Source organism: Stenella coeruleoalba (genome assembly GCF_951394435.1).
Source record: "Stenella coeruleoalba genome assembly, chromosome: 16".
In the NCBI taxonomy this organism is placed as follows: Eukaryota; Metazoa; Chordata; class Mammalia; order Artiodactyla; family Delphinidae; genus Stenella; species Stenella coeruleoalba.
In genome coordinates this window covers 61,824,045-61,839,016 of record NC_137162.1, presented here as the reverse complement: position 1 = coordinate 61,839,016, position 14,972 = coordinate 61,824,045, and the positions used below count along the sequence as shown (strand labels likewise).

Below are 14,972 nucleotides of genomic sequence, written 5' to 3'. Positions count from 1 at the left end.
CTGGGCCTTCGCGGGCGCCCCGCCCCTGCCCTTCCTCCCTAGGGGAAGCTTTCAGGTCGGATAACACCCCCCAGCCCAGCCCCCGTCACCGGGGGTGGCCCCCAGAGGGACCACCTGCTGGGGGCGAGTGAGACCTGAGCCTGGTAGGGAGGAGACCTGAAAAACTGGAGGAGCTGTTAGGTCCAGGGACCGTCTAGTTTGCCCAGTCTGGACACCCTGGCACTCTGCTACTCCAGGCTTTTTTTCCAAGACACAGCTGGCTTGTCGCAGGCAAACTCCCAGGTCAGAAGGATGGCTTCCTTACTCTCCCCCACCTGGGGTCCCTGCCCTTTCCTCTTCCTCCAGGTTCCAAATAGATGTCTGGCTCAACCAGGAACAGATAGAGAATGAAAGCTGTGTCTCCTGGAGGCTCTCGGGCAGGGTGCAGCTCCACACTGGCCTGGGAGGCTTCAGCCCAGCCTGGCACCGTGCAGCCTTCCAGGACACTGTACAGATGGCCTCTGGGAGCAACCCCTGCCTTATACGGCAGGGCCTGTCTGGAGAGCTAGCCTCTGAAAAAAGACTGGGTACTGGGAATTGCTAGAACGAAAAAGATGAGTGCCAGACAAAGGTCCATGGGGACCTGCTTCAAATATTGAAGCTCTCTCCTGGAGAAAGCAGAGGACAGGAGCGGCCAGGAGGAATGACAGACTTCTCCACCCGAAAAGAAAGTGCTCAGAAGCTGGAGCCGAGGGCATAGCTCACGGGGTGAGTGGAGCGCCTGTGGTGGTATCAGGGTCTTCCTTCACAGGTTCACATCACCCCAGGGGTTTCAGGAAAAAGGTGTTGCCTGTGTCATCCATGTCCTGCAGTCCCTGCCTCCCCTGGCAGTTACCCTGGAGACCTGGGTTTCAGCTCAGGACCTCTCACTTTCCTCTCTCTGGGCCCTGCTTTCCTCACCTACACAAGAGTGGTCCTTGTCTGGGCTCTCTTCAGGTGCAAAGTCAGGTTGAAGCTGAAATTACCTTTAAAGAAATGTAAATCTCTGCCCCTTGTTCAGGCCCCAGCTATTTTCTGCAACACTGGAGGGCTCTTTATGCCCCCGCCCTCGCCCCCTGGTCCTTTCCTAGCCCTGACATAAACATTAGCAGCTGGCCAGCATTTACCGAAACACTACGTGCCCCGCACACCTAGGCTTCTTCCACAGGATGCCTCCAGCTCCAGAGAACCACACGTTCAGCCCTGAGCAGGTGTTAGTGGAAGGAGGCCCAGCAGGCTCAGCCAGGAGCTCCAAACCCGTGTCCAGGTGGAAGCCGGCCCAGCCAGCAGGAAGGGGCCTTGCCTAGGAGAGATGTGGGTTGTAGACCTGTGCTGACCACGGGACCGGGACAATATGCTCAGCCAGACGACTGTTAGTTCCTTCTAAAGCTGGGGACTGTCTTGTTCATCGTGCTCTCCCTCCAGTACATATCATGGTTGGGACCCAAAGTATCTTAGCTGAGTAAATTAATCAATGAATGGTACTGTGTCTGGACTTGCCTGAAGATAAGTATCACCTGGGGTGTATGTTAAACTACTGATTCCTGAGTCCCAATCCAGGCCTTTAGCATTCGAATTTGGAGAGAGACCTTGGTAATCTACATATTTAACCAGTACCCCTGTGATTCTTATCAGACAACTTTGAGAACCTGGGTGAGCTAGGGTCTAGTTGCAGTTTGGAACCCACCTCTCTGCGTTCAGTTTCCTCATCTGTAAACCATGACTGGAGATACTTCCTTCCATGAAGATTAAATAAAACAAATGCTAAAATGCTTTGCAAGCGCTTAAAACCTGCTGTTTTTGTAAAGCCTTAAGCATACAGATTATTATGGGTGCTCCGTGGTTGTCATTCAACTTCCCTAGCCTGGGGGCTTGCAGCCTGGGGCTTGTCAGTCCCGGCCCTCTGCATCAGACCCCTCCCCAGAGGCAGAAGGTGCCCTCACCCAGGTTATGAATATATAAGTAAAAAACAATGAGAGATTGTGGTCAGACAGAGGTATAGGGGTCAGCCTTCCCCCAAACCTACAGGTCCTAGAATCCAGGGGGTCCCTGTTTAAACAGGGGCATTCAGAACGTAGTAGTCTTATCCACCAGGATTGGGGAAAGAACAAAACAGATGATCTCCTTTCCGTGCTGGACCAGAAGCTTCTTGAAATTCAGCTTTATTCATTCTGTGTCCCTCGTACTATGTGGCATATAGTAGGAGCTCAGTAAATATTGCAATTAAAATGACATAATAACGCTTATTGAGCACCTAATGCAGTAGGCATTCTGGTAATCACTGCATTGATTTTATTATCATCCCCACTTCGGGGATGAGAAAACAGAGGCTCAGAGGGAACCTGGTAACTTGCTCAAGGCCACACATTTACAAGTGAAAACAGCCAGTATGTGAAGGATACTGCTTGTTACCCAAACCCATGCCTATAGCCTTGTGGCTTCCCCATAGATGAGAGGGTCGACATGGGCCTTGTCCTAAGACTTAAAAAAAAAAACAACTCTCAAAGTCTTGCTTTTCCCAGGGTCCAGGAGCAGCAGACACAACTCATTTCTGATGTGTATTGGCCCAAAGCCCTGTGGGGACCTGCTCTCTGACCAGCAAGAGGGACTCTGTCAAAGCCCATTCATCACTGAACTTTCTCCAGCTGTGGCACTCTTCAGGACAGAGGCTAACAGTCATTCTTCTCATTTTTAAAAGGTACTTGTTCATACAGGATCTGTTTCCTGCAAGAAGGACCAGAAGTGCCTCTTCCCAGGAGGGGAATGACACCTTCTCGCTTCCCCTGCCCCAGACAGACTGACCGTCGGATTACCTGACCTGGGAGATAACCTTTCAGCGCCAACCCAGCTGGCTGGAGAGTGGGGAGCAAAGTCCCTCGAAGTTCTCGAATGCTTTCCATTGGGCCGATCTGGACCCGTCCTCCACGTGAGCAACGATATGCAGGGTTAAGTGCTGGGGCTCTGAGGTCAGGCTGCCGGAAGGCAGACTCTGGATCCTTCTCTGTCGATACCTGGGCATATTAGATCACTTACCATCTTGAAGCATTTGCTCCCTCAGCTGTAAAATGGAGATAAAGAATAGTATCGGGCTTCCCTGGTGGCGCAGTGGTTGAGAGTCCGCCTGCCGATGCAGGGGACACGGGTTCGTGCCCCGGTCCGGGAAGATCCCACATGGCGCGGAGCGGCTGGGCCCGTGAGCCATGGCCGCTGGGCCTGCGCGACCGGAGCCTGTGCTCTGCAACGGGAGAGGCCACAACAGTGAGAGGCCCACGTACCGCAAAAAAAAAAAAAAAAACAGAATAGTATCTACTTGACAAGAATGCTGTAAGCAGTAAATGTGTGTAAAGTAGTGCTTGGTCATTTGTTTATTCATTCATCGAACAAACCTGCTTATCTAGGAGTCTAAGGCAGGTTACTGGCAAGTGCTAGATTCTCAGGAAGTCAGGGCAGGAAGGCATTTCAGTTCCGCACATATTTAATGAGCATTTCCTATATCAGTGTGACACTGACTGTCTTCGCGTATATGTTAGCCTATAGAAGCCTATGTAATCCTGTTCATCCCTCCCTGAAGCTCTGTAAGGTATGAAAGGCATTTTAGAGATGGGGAAACTGAGGAACAGAGGAATTAAATAGCATCATTATTTTGAAGGTGGAGGGTGTCTGCTTTATCACGCTCCTCCCATGCCTGGCACAGCTCCTGGCACACAGGAACTCAGTAAGGATTTGTCAGGTGATTGAATGAAGTCCATATTCCTGAACAGGTTCCCAGCACACCTCTGCCTTTCACATGCCACTTCTCCATGCAGCCTCCTGCTGTTTCCTCTTAATCTCCCTGGTAAACTCCTTCTCACCTATCAAGACACAGCTTAAACACTGCCGCTTCCTCTACAAACCTGTCACTAGCTCCCTAGCAATTTGGCAGAGTCCTCTTCTAAGCAGAGTGCCGAGGAGCAGTTGTCCCAGCCCTCATGAGTAACTGCCGTCAGACTGTGAGCTCCCTAGAAGTGCGGACGACTCCTGTCTCCGAAGCCCCAGCCCCCGCTTCCTAGCTGACCATTGCTTGCTGTGATCCTCAGCTTGATGCAGTCCCGCAAGTGGCAGAGGCGGGACTAAGCACAGGCTTCTGGCTTCCACCTCCAGTACTTGGTGCCCTTCCTGTACCCCTCACTGCTGGTCTTGGAGGCCCCATCTAGGTGCCTCTACCGGGCACACGTGGCTCTCTCTGTGATCTGGAGATAGAGACCTCAGCCTTCCACTACAATCCCCTTGTACCCCAAAAGCACTCTGGCCCCATGGAAACACTCACCCTTCTGCAAAGTTCAGAGCTGTTCTGGCTCTGCCCAGAATGATTTTTACCTCCTCTTCATTCACACAAAATACACTATTTATCCCACAGAATCCAGCTCAAGGGTCTCCTCTTCCACGTGGTCTCCTTCCCCCTTCAGGCTCTGGTCCCTGGAGCCCCTGGGAGTTTTCCACCAGGAGCCTGCTGCTGGCTGGCTCTGTATTCCGCAGTGTTCAGCAAAGGGCCTGGCCTTGGTAGGTAGAGCTTGCAAATCTGCCTGCAGACCACCTTGACTGATCCACAGTGCTTTGTCTGCTCCCAACAGCGTTTTGAAAGGTTTTTATTTAAATCACCAATACTGAAAGTTCATAAGATTTTGCAGAAAATAGTTTGTTTTCATCATTTAAGAAATGGAAAGGGCTAGGCCCTCATTTTAACAAAGCGAGCATTCCCTTAAGCTGAATAGGATCTGCTTCCTTTAGACAGGGTCTGTTCTCTAAGGAGCAGCGCAGTCCCCACCACTCCTTAACTTACTGCACCCATGTGCCTGGCCCTAAAGACAAATGAGTTTGAGACACTTGCTGTATATTGGATGAGAGTAAGACACTCCGGAATCAGTTTGGAAGTGCAGGCTCGAGATTAGCCCACCCCGTTGTCCTTCTCCAACTAACCCATGGATTGTGGGTACCTGGCCCAGGCTGGATGAAATAGAAATAATCTATTATTTAATAAGAACTTACCATGGGAGTTCCCTGGTGGTCCAGTGGGTAAGACTCTGCGCTCCTGATGCAGGGGACCCGGGATCGATCCCTGGTCAGAGAACTAGATCCCGCATGCATGCCACAGCTAAGAGTCCTCATGCCACAACTAAAAAGAAGATCCCATGTGCTGCAACTAAGACCCAGCACAGCCTAAATAAATAAATAGTTCAAGTCACTTATTGGGCTTCCTTGGTGATGCAGTGGTTAAGAATCTGCCTGCCAATTCAGGGGACACAGGTTCCAGCCCTGGTCTGGGAAGATCCTACATGCCGTGAAGCAACTAAGCCCACGAGCCACAACTACTGAGCCCACGTGCCACAACTACTGAAGCCTGTGCGCCTAGAGGCCGTGCAGAGAAGCCACTGCAGTGAGAAGCCCGTGCACCACAACGAAGAGTAGCCCCCACTCACCTCAACTAAAGAAAGCCTGTGCGCAGACCCAACCCAGTTAAAAATAAATAAAATTTAAAAAGTCAGTTATTAATAAGTACTTACCATAATGTGCTTGAATTATCTAAGTTACCCTTCCTATCACTCCCATGAAGCAGACTGGATATTTACTTCCATTTTACAGGTGTGAAAACTGAGGCTCTGTGGAGTTAAGCCCTTGTCCAGGATGGAATGCTTGCAAACGGTAAGGCTGCGATGGATACTCAGTCATTCTGACTCTGGAAGCCAGACTGGATATTGCCATGTCCCCACATGGTCGTTTATTACCTCCCTTACACGAGGGGCCTTTCCCCTGCCTAAATGGACCTCCTGCCCTCCATCAGGTCACCCTGTTCATTTCCCCCACAGCACTTCCCTGGTTGGAAATTAAGTTGTTTACTTTGGTACTGTTTGTTTATTTTTTGTCTGTTCCCCTTCCCCAGCACTGGGCTGTCAGCCAGACTCCTGTCTGTTCAGTTCACCACTGAACCCCCATTGCTTAGCACAGTTCTCAATTCTAGGACTCAGTACGTATATGTTGAAGGAATACATTTAACCCAGTCCCTGGACTGGGGGACACAGAGGTAAGAAGGCGGGGATAGGGGAGTCCCTTCTCCTCCAGTGGCCACCAAAAGGGTATGAGCCCCGCAGGTCACCAGCTTCCTCCGGTTTCAAGTTCTTCACTCTCCTGCGCACATGTGGGATACATAGTAGGTGCCAGTAAGCGCTCGGTACACCTGCTTTGGCTTGCGGATGTCTCGACACCAGCAAGGAAACGCCTTCCTGGCCCTTGTGGCTCCTCGTGAACAAGATTCACGTTATTGCACCTTCTGCGTGCATCGCTCACGCTGCCCTCTCGCCTCCATCCTCTCCCCTGATCCTTGCAGGAGCTGAGGGACCTGAGCAGGACTGGTCTCTCCCTCCCAGAGAGCGACTGGCCCGAGACGGTAGAACTGGTAAGGGCCAGGCCTGTCTGACTCTAAATCTCTTGCTCCCTCCAGCTCCCATGGCCAGACTCTCGTCCCAGCCCCTCCTGGGTGGAGCCGAGGCTCGACTTGTGCTTCCCACAGGGTCAGGAGGTGAAGGCTCAGCCTGCCCTGGGAAACAAACAGAGAGACCACCAGGAGGGTCCCTCTCTTCCCACCCAGAAGCTTCTCAGAGATTCCCGCAGCGCAGCCTGCCACCCCTGCCTTCGCCTTCCCACACCGCCCCCCGCAATTTCCCTTCCACAGAGAGTCACTGGTCCTGGAGTTGAGGGGGAGTTTGATGACCCAGCTGAGTCTGGGACTGGGAGAAAGCTCTGTGCCTGTGTACATGCGTGCACGCATGCGTGGTGTGTGTGTGTGTGTGTGTGTGTGTGTGTGTGGAGGGCAAGGAAAAGAATCACTACTAAGAACAAACCCTTAGGGGAGTGCTTCCTGTGGGGGTAAGGAGTGCTTGGGGAGCGCTTACAGTGGACCAGGCACTGACTATGCTAAGAGGTTTATGTGCACTATTAGCTCAGTGTCTCCCCAAACTGCTTGACCACAATAATCCCCTGGGGCACTTATTAAAAGTAAAGGGAGGGCTTCCCTGGTGGTGCAGTGGTTGAGAGTCCGCCTGCCGTTGCAGGGGACACGGGTTCGTGCCCCAGTCCGGGAAGATCCCACATGCCGTGGAGCGGCTGAGCCCATGAGCCATGGCCGCTGAGCCTGCACGTCCGGAGCCTGTGCTCCGCAACGGGAGAGGCCACAGCAGTGAGAGGCCTGCGTACTGCAAAAAAAAAAAAAAAAAAAGTAAAGGGAGTCCCAAAACTCATAGTGTACTATTTTTAGTGCTCTTTTAAGCTCTAATAACCTCAAAAATATAAATGATAGAAACTTACAAAAACCATCCTTTGATAGTTTAATTTTTAAAATTCCTTTTACACCTATTTAGTTTTGTGAATTTTAAATAAATAATTAATTAATTTTTGGCTGCGTTGGGATTTCATTGCTGTGCGCTGTCTTTCTCTAGTTGCGGCCAGCAGGGGCTACTCTTCATTGCGATGTGCAATCTTCTCACTGCGGTGGTTTCTTTTGTTGTGGAGCATGGGCTCTAGGCACATAGGCTTCAGTAGTTGTGGCTCATGGGCTCTAGAGTGCAGGCTCAGTAGTTGTGGTGCATGGGCTTAGTTGCTCCATGACATGTGGAATCTTTCTGGACAAGGGCTCGAACCCGTGTCCCCTGCATTGGCAGGCGGATTCTTAACCACTGCGCCACCAGGGAAGTCCCTAGTTTTGTGAATTTTTAATAATACATTTTTAATTAAAATTTTTTGTTTTAGTAAACATTTGCTATTTTTAAAAAACATTAAAATTAAAATTTCATTATGCAAAATTCAAAACAGTGGATGATTGTATAAACAAATAATGGCATATATCTGTACATTGGAGTACTACCTGACAATAAAAAGGAATGCACTATTGATAAATATAGCAAGGATGAATCTTAAATAATGATGCTGAGATAAACAAGCAGACAAAAGACAGTATATACTCTATGATTCCAATCATATAAAATTCTAGAAAATGCAAACTAATGTTTGCAGACAAGCACATCAGTTGCAGAATGTGGATCAGTGGTTGTCTGGGAGGAGAGGGGAGAGGGAGGATTCAGCAGGAGAATTTGGGGGGTGAGAAATATGTTCATTATCTTTTTTTTTTTTTTTTTTGCAGTACGCGGGCCTCTCACTGTTGTGGCCTCTCCCGTTGCGGAGCACAGGCTCCGGACGCGCAGGCCCAGTGGCCATGGCCCAGCCGCTCCGCGGCACGTGGGATCCTCCTGGACCGGGGCACGAACCCACGTCCCCTGCATCGGCAGGCGGACTCTCAACCACTGCGCCACCAGGGAAGCCCTATGTTCATTATCTTGATTGTAGTGGCAGTTGTATACATGTGTCAAAGCTTACCAAAATGCACACTTTATTTGCAGCTGTTGTGTGTCAGTTATACTTTACTAAAGCTGTAAAAATGAACATAAATACAATAAACTTTTAAAATATAAGAATTACTGTCAAAAATTCATATAACTAAATAAACAAAAGAAATTTATTTATTATTTATATTTTTTATTTTTTTTATTTTCCCAAATTTCTTACCATTTAACAAAAGAAATTTAGATAAACTTTGTGTTCTTTGTAAGTTTGTAGCATTTATACTTCTGAAATAGAACTATATTTAATAGAATATTAAGTATATTCAACTAAATATTAAGTATATTCTAATAAATAGTATATTCTTCTGTACTTCTACTACAGCTTAAGAATGCACTAAACTTTAAGGACACCAAAGTCTCATAGGTCTATGGGCTCAGTAGGCCTGGAATGGGACCCAGGAATCCCTGCCCTTCTAGACAGCCTTGTCAGGTAAGATGGAAAACACAGCATCATCTCTTTCTCTTTTCTTCCCTCTCTTCTGTCTTTCCACAGACACACAAGGTAGATGCTTCTGCTGGCTTCTTTCTACAGCTGAGGAGTCTGAGGCTCGGAGAGGCTGGGCAACTTGCCGAAGGTCATGCAGTTAATTGATAGCAGGGCTGGGATTTGGGGCCAGGCAGTCTGACTCCAAAGCCTACACGTGGGGTAAGTCACTCGGGGGACTTGTATTTCCAACTCTCCCACCCCCACCCCGGCGCATGCCCTGTGCCCTGTTAGTCATTGACCTCAGGGCTAGAGGGATCCCAGGCTGGTGCATCCCCCATTCACATCAAAGAACCCCAGACTTCAAAGGCAGCTTGAAGGGAGATGCACATACCTGGCTGGGTATGCAGGGAAGCCCTGGAGAGCTAATATGATTAACCAGAGACCCAGTGGGGCAGGCAGAGTTTTCATGAAGCAGATAACTCAGTGGAAGCAGTTTGAATCCATTCTCACCCACCATTCACCCTCAGAGCCTTTCATTCTATGGCTACTGGCAGAACCTCCAGACACCTGGGAATTGGGGGTGAGGGGAGGGCTGAGCCAAACCTGTGTCCATTTCATAGATGGAAAAACATGTTGAAAGCCAGCTGTTACCTTTGTGCCGGGCATAGTGCTGAGCGCTTTGGACACATGCCTTATGCACAGCTCTAAGGAGCTCCTTTCACACGTATTCTATAGGTACAATGATTCCCGTTTTACCGATGAGAAAACTGAGGGCTGGATTGCTTAAACACTTGCCCAGGGTCAAGCTGGTGCTAAACAGCTAAGCTGGATTGGAGTCCAAGTCTGTTTCGACCCTAATCATTCTGACTGTCTCCTCTGCTGTTTCAGAGCCAGAGGATCAGGGTTTTGAGGCTTGCAGGAGGCTGTGCTTCCTCAGCTCCAGTCTTGGCCACACTGGCTTCCCTCCCCCGGAGACCCCGGGCCCAGCCCCCTTCCCAGCCTACTCCTGGCTCTCTTCATTCTTGCCCTCCCCACTCCCACCCCAGCCCTCAGCTCCCCTTTTCCATCCTCCCTGTGGACTACACCCCTAAGAACCGTGTTCCTCCCCCACTGGTAAGAGGGTGCTGCCCTGCTGGGGAGTCCAGTCAAGAAAATTCGCAAAGAGCAGGGTGGGGAGGAGGAGAGGGTATTGGTCTGAATTAGTACCAGTTAGATTGGCATGCGGGAGGGAAGGGGGCGAGGACATTTAGGGCCTCCTCTCAGCTCAACCCAGACCAGCATGTGACCTTGGCCAAGCCACATGGCCTCATTGAGACTCAGTTTCTGCATCTGGGATTGTCCCCAGCTCTGTCCCCAACTTGGCTATCCTGGACTTGGTGGAGATCTGAGACCAGTGAGTGGAGGTGTTTCCTAGCATTCAGGTCCTGCACATGTGGGCTTTTCAGCTTCTTCCTCCTCTGTTCATCCCAACCAGTTGCTGAAATGTTAACAAAATTTTTCCACTTAGTTCCTTGTATTGTGCTTTTCTGTGTACAGAATTAATGTATATTCACTGTAGAAAATTTACTGCATAACTGTACGTAGAGAAAAGAAAAATCCCCTCTAATTCTGCAATCCATATGTAACCGTGGTTAGCATTTTGGAGTATGTCCTTCCTATCCCCCTTCCCCCGGGGCATTTATGTGCATTTGCATCTTTTACTTAGAACAATCACACTGTGTGAACTGTTCTGTAAACTGCTTCTTTCATGTAACCTGAACATCTTTCCAGGCCAATAAGCACCCTTCACCACTATCTAAGAATAAATGTTGCTTATTTTAAGAGACCACCTCCTCCAGGAAGCCAACTGAGATTTCTGCAGTCCAATCAGCCCTCTCTCAGGACCCTTATATCATGCCCCCTATTACCCACCTCCTCTTAGACTATGAGCTTTTAGGGGACAGAAGTCTCCTCTGCACCCCTGTACTCAGTGCCATGTGTACAATAGGTGCTAATTAAGGGGGATGAAAAAGTACGTTTCTTATAGAGCTTGCTTTCCCCAGGCAGGTTGATTGTTGTCAGTGGGAGGTGACGGAGGCAAAGGAAAGGAACACTCATGGAAGCTGTGCCCTTCAGCGTGCATGCCTGCCTCTGGCTTTGCTCTCTTGTTTGTGGAAAGGAGTCCTAAAGGGATGTATGCAGGGCGGTGCCCAGTCCCGCCAGCCGCGTCAGGCCGCTGCGCCCGCCTTCTTGGGAAAGCGCTCGGAGGGCGACCCGGGCGACTCGGCTGCCAGCACGCAGAAGGAGCAGAGTTGGCTGTGGCGCCAGAAGAAACTGGAGGCGGCGGTGAGTGGCCTGGAGCCCCGTCGTGGGTCCCCAGCGCGGCGGCGGCGGGGTGTCTCCTCCCCAGGCCCCGGTGGGTGTCAGCGCTGCAGGTCTTGCCCATGTGTCGCTGTGCCCACGACTTGGTGCTGCACCTCGGGCAGCTCCCCCGCCCTGGGGGTCTTGCCACTTGGTCCCGGACTGGAGCCCCGAGAAAGAGGGACCCTCTGGAGTGAGCACCCGACCTGGACGTAGCGGTCAGGGATCTGGGTCAGCTGGATGCGTTCCCCTCCCGTCTATCCTGTCCCCACCCTGGGCCTACTCTGTAAGCTGGGGCCTCAGGAGGATGTTATGGCGCAGGGCCATCTGCAGAGCCCCGACTTGGTGCCAGGCTGGCTCTGGGGTGCAGGTGGGATAGGTGGGGTGGGTGACCACCACCTTATTGTGCTCCCCAGCGCTTCTGCCCCTGGACTTACAGAGGGCAGAGCCCCCCACCCCTACCCCCAGGGGAGCCCAGTCCGCAATAGCGACTGTCACAGTTTGTCAGAGCTCACGCGCGACCCTTTGCATGGTTATCTCATTTAGTGCTCGCAGCTCTGCACGGTGGGTGCTGAGAGCTGATGTCAGTTGCTTCAGGCGAGGGCAGCCACAGGTGGAGTTCGTTACCTTGAGGCTAATGAAGGGTAAGTTTCACGCCCCTCCAAGGTCCCCAGCTCTAATTTGTATTTGTATTTTTGTGTTCTTTCCTTCAACCCCCCTGTTCCAACAGTATGAGGCTCGGGCCCCATAACATGTGATCTTTCCTGGGTACCTGGCCTCGTCTGCTGTCCCCTGACACACTGCCCAGGGTGGGGGATTGCCGGAGCCGGGCAGTGCAGGCCTGGCAGGGAGGGAAGGGCGTGCACACCCGTCCGGGGCCCACATGACCTCTGCACCATTCTTGGCTTCCCATGACTCCAAACAGCCTGCCAACCACCCGGCTCCCCGCCCCCCTAGGGAGCCACTTGGGCAGAGCCCTAGTGTAACCTTGGGCCCCGCTCTGGGGCTCAGTTTCCCTCATCAGAGAAAGGGGTGGTTGTTACAGGGGTGACTACAGAAGCCAGGGTGAAAGTGGAAGGGCAGCAGAAGAAAGAGGCTCTGGAAAGCTGCGGGGTCCTGCAGCCCTGCCTGTGTCCTCCGTGCTCTCCCACCCCCCATGCTCCGGACCAGTTCCCATCAGAGCACTCCCACCACGCCCTGTAAAGACAGCCCGTCTTTACAGCCACACACCCCAGTCCCCTTCCAGCTGCTCATCTTCTCGAATTGTCATCGATGGTGCTGCCTTCCCACACTCCCTGCCTCCTGGTCACTCTTCACCTCTGAGAGCGTCTCCCCCCCACCCACCATGGGCACTGCCCTGGCTTGGGTTGTGGGACACTCATGTTGCCAAATTGCTTTAGTCCTGCCTGACCTCAAGGCAGCTTTTGACACAGTTGAAACACTCTCCTACCCCTTGACTTTGATGCCACCAAGCTTCCCTCCCACCCCACCCCCTGGCCACGCCTGCTCAGTCCTCTGTCCTCTTGGCCTCCTTCCCGTTCTCTAGTGCCCCCCACCCACTCAGCACTGATGGCTCCCTCCCCTCCCTCTACATCCTTCTTCTGGAGGGTCTTGCCCTCCTAAGGCTTAAACCCCACCCGATGCAGATGGTGCCCTGCCTTTCTCTATGTCTGAGTCCAGGACCCACATCCACCACCCACCTGGGCATCTCCCTTGGGCTCCCTCATGGGCTTCTCCAGCTCCCTTCCCATCCAGGACTGAGCTCTTCATGTGTTCCTCACGCAGTGCTCCCACTTCACTCAAGTCCCTACCTCTACTCAAGCCAGACACCCTGATTCCCTCCTCTCCCCGACATCCCAACATCCAATCCAACACTAGCCCCACCGATCCTGCTTTTAAAATCATTCTCTAGAATCCATCTGTCCCTCTCCATCTCCTCTGTCATCACCCTGGTCCCAGCCACCATTTGCTCTGCACTGGCCTCCTGGCTGGTCCCCACAATCCATTCCTCCCAGGAGCGGCAGCCGTGGGTGGGATTGCAGCATTTCCCTCGTTGAAACCCTCAGAGCTCCCCTTGCCTCGGGATCAAATGCAAGCTCCGGAAGCCCGGGCCCTGTGCCTCATGCCTCACTGCCCTCCACCTGCAGCAGGCTTCCACCTTCTTTCAGTTCCTGGAATCTGGTGAGCTTGTTCCCACCTCAGGGCCTTTGCCCTTGCCGTCCCCTCTGCCCAAATGCCCTTTCTCCCACTCTGCCTGGCAAACACCTACTAGCCTTCAAGTCTTTGCTTACATATAACCTCCTTGGAGAGACCTTCCCCCAGCACGCTGTTGGAAGGGGACCCCCTCACAGTCCCTCAGAGCACGTATTGTCAGCTGTGGTTACATCTTTGCTCGGGGGCTGTTGGTTCATGTTTGCCCCCCACCCCCAGCAGACTGTAAGTGCCACAAAGCCTGTTGGGTTTACTGTCTGTGTTGCTCTGCACCCCTGCACTGAGCGCGGTGCTAGGCACACGGAGAGCACCTGGGAAACACCTGTTGTGAAGGAGAGGAGTGCCCGGCTGCCCGGGCTCTCCTGCTGCCATCTGTCCAGCAGGTGGCCTCCCAGGGCAGAACTTCATCGGTCCTCTGACTCCAGGACAGCTCCCACTGCGACCCCACAGCCCCCAGTTGGAGATCCAAGCAGCAGGTGCAGGAGTCAGGCTCCCCTCTCACGTCTTCCTGCCCCACAGAGCCCTCTGTACTCCGCTCTACTCTTTGAGACTTGGGGCTCCGCATCGTGGTTACGTGTACCGGCATCTCCTGCAGGGGACTAGAGGCAACTTGAAGCCGGAGGCCAGATCACACCTGTTTCTTTTTCCTTGGTGCCTGTGCAGAGCTCAGAAAACTGAATGACCAGTGGGAAAACCAAATGACTCAGTCCCGTGGAGAGGCTCTGCTCCTTATCATTAAGGCTTTGGTGCCTGATTGCTTGGGTTCTAATCCTCACTCTACTGCTTACTCGTTGTGAGACTCTGGGCAAGTTACATAACCACTGTGTGCCTCATTTTCCTCCTCTGTAAAAGTGGGAATAGTTCCTGTCTCATAGGGTTGTTGTGAGACTAGAATGAGGAAATACACAAGTATCTAGCATGGTACCTGTGTGTAGTAAATACTCAGTGAATGACAGCTTTTACTACTGAACAATTCTTTACCCACTATGGGAATCCCCATTCCAGATGTGGGAGAGACTGTCCGTGCTTGTGCATGGCGCGCACACACACACACACACACACACACACACGGAAAAACGCAGGAACAACACGTACCTCTCCCAGCTGTGGGCTCAGGCAGGCCAAGGTGCCTCCTTTGCCAGGACAAGGGAGGCCAGCAGATGCCCAATTGCCTTCCTGGCACTGTGTCTCCTGCATTCAGTGCCAGTGGCTTGGCAGGACAGTTGCCATGGCAGCAAGTGACCAGGCCTGCAGACAGGGACAGTGGCTGGCTTTTGCTGAGCTCTCTGTCTCTTTAGAAGGGGTGGTTTCCTGCCAAGGCACAGGCCCTCCTGCTGCCCAGACATTTAGCTGGCATGGGCAGCCTTGGCCACACCCAGAGCCCACCAGTCTCCCTACCCTGGGAACCGGGAGGCTGAGCCAGCCACTTACTCTGGGCGTTCCCTCAGAAGCCCTGGTGAGTTCAGATTGGGCCTGGCACCTCGTAGGCCTGTCTTGTTTGTTTTTGGGGTGAATGAAAGGACAAAAAATGAATTCCCTCTCACCAC

At 52.0% G+C, this 14,972-nt stretch overlaps 2 long non-coding RNA genes across 2 annotated transcripts; both read left to right on the top strand.

Moving 5' to 3' along the window:
• The first annotated feature begins 26 nt into the window (after positions 1 to 26).
• On the top strand, positions 27 to 5,697 carry LOC307174844. Its single transcript, XR_013824174.1, has 3 exons — positions 27 to 747; positions 2,717 to 2,944; positions 5,638 to 5,697. It is a non-coding gene; the product is annotated as an uncharacterized lncRNA (long non-coding RNA).
• A 3,193-nt stretch (positions 5,698 to 8,890) lies between these two features.
• LOC307174845 lies at positions 8,891 to 11,924 on the top strand. Its single transcript, XR_013824175.1, has 3 exons — positions 8,891 to 9,093; positions 10,917 to 11,199; positions 11,761 to 11,924. It is a non-coding gene; the product is annotated as an uncharacterized lncRNA (long non-coding RNA).
• Positions 11,925 to 14,972: the final 3,048 nt, after the last annotated feature.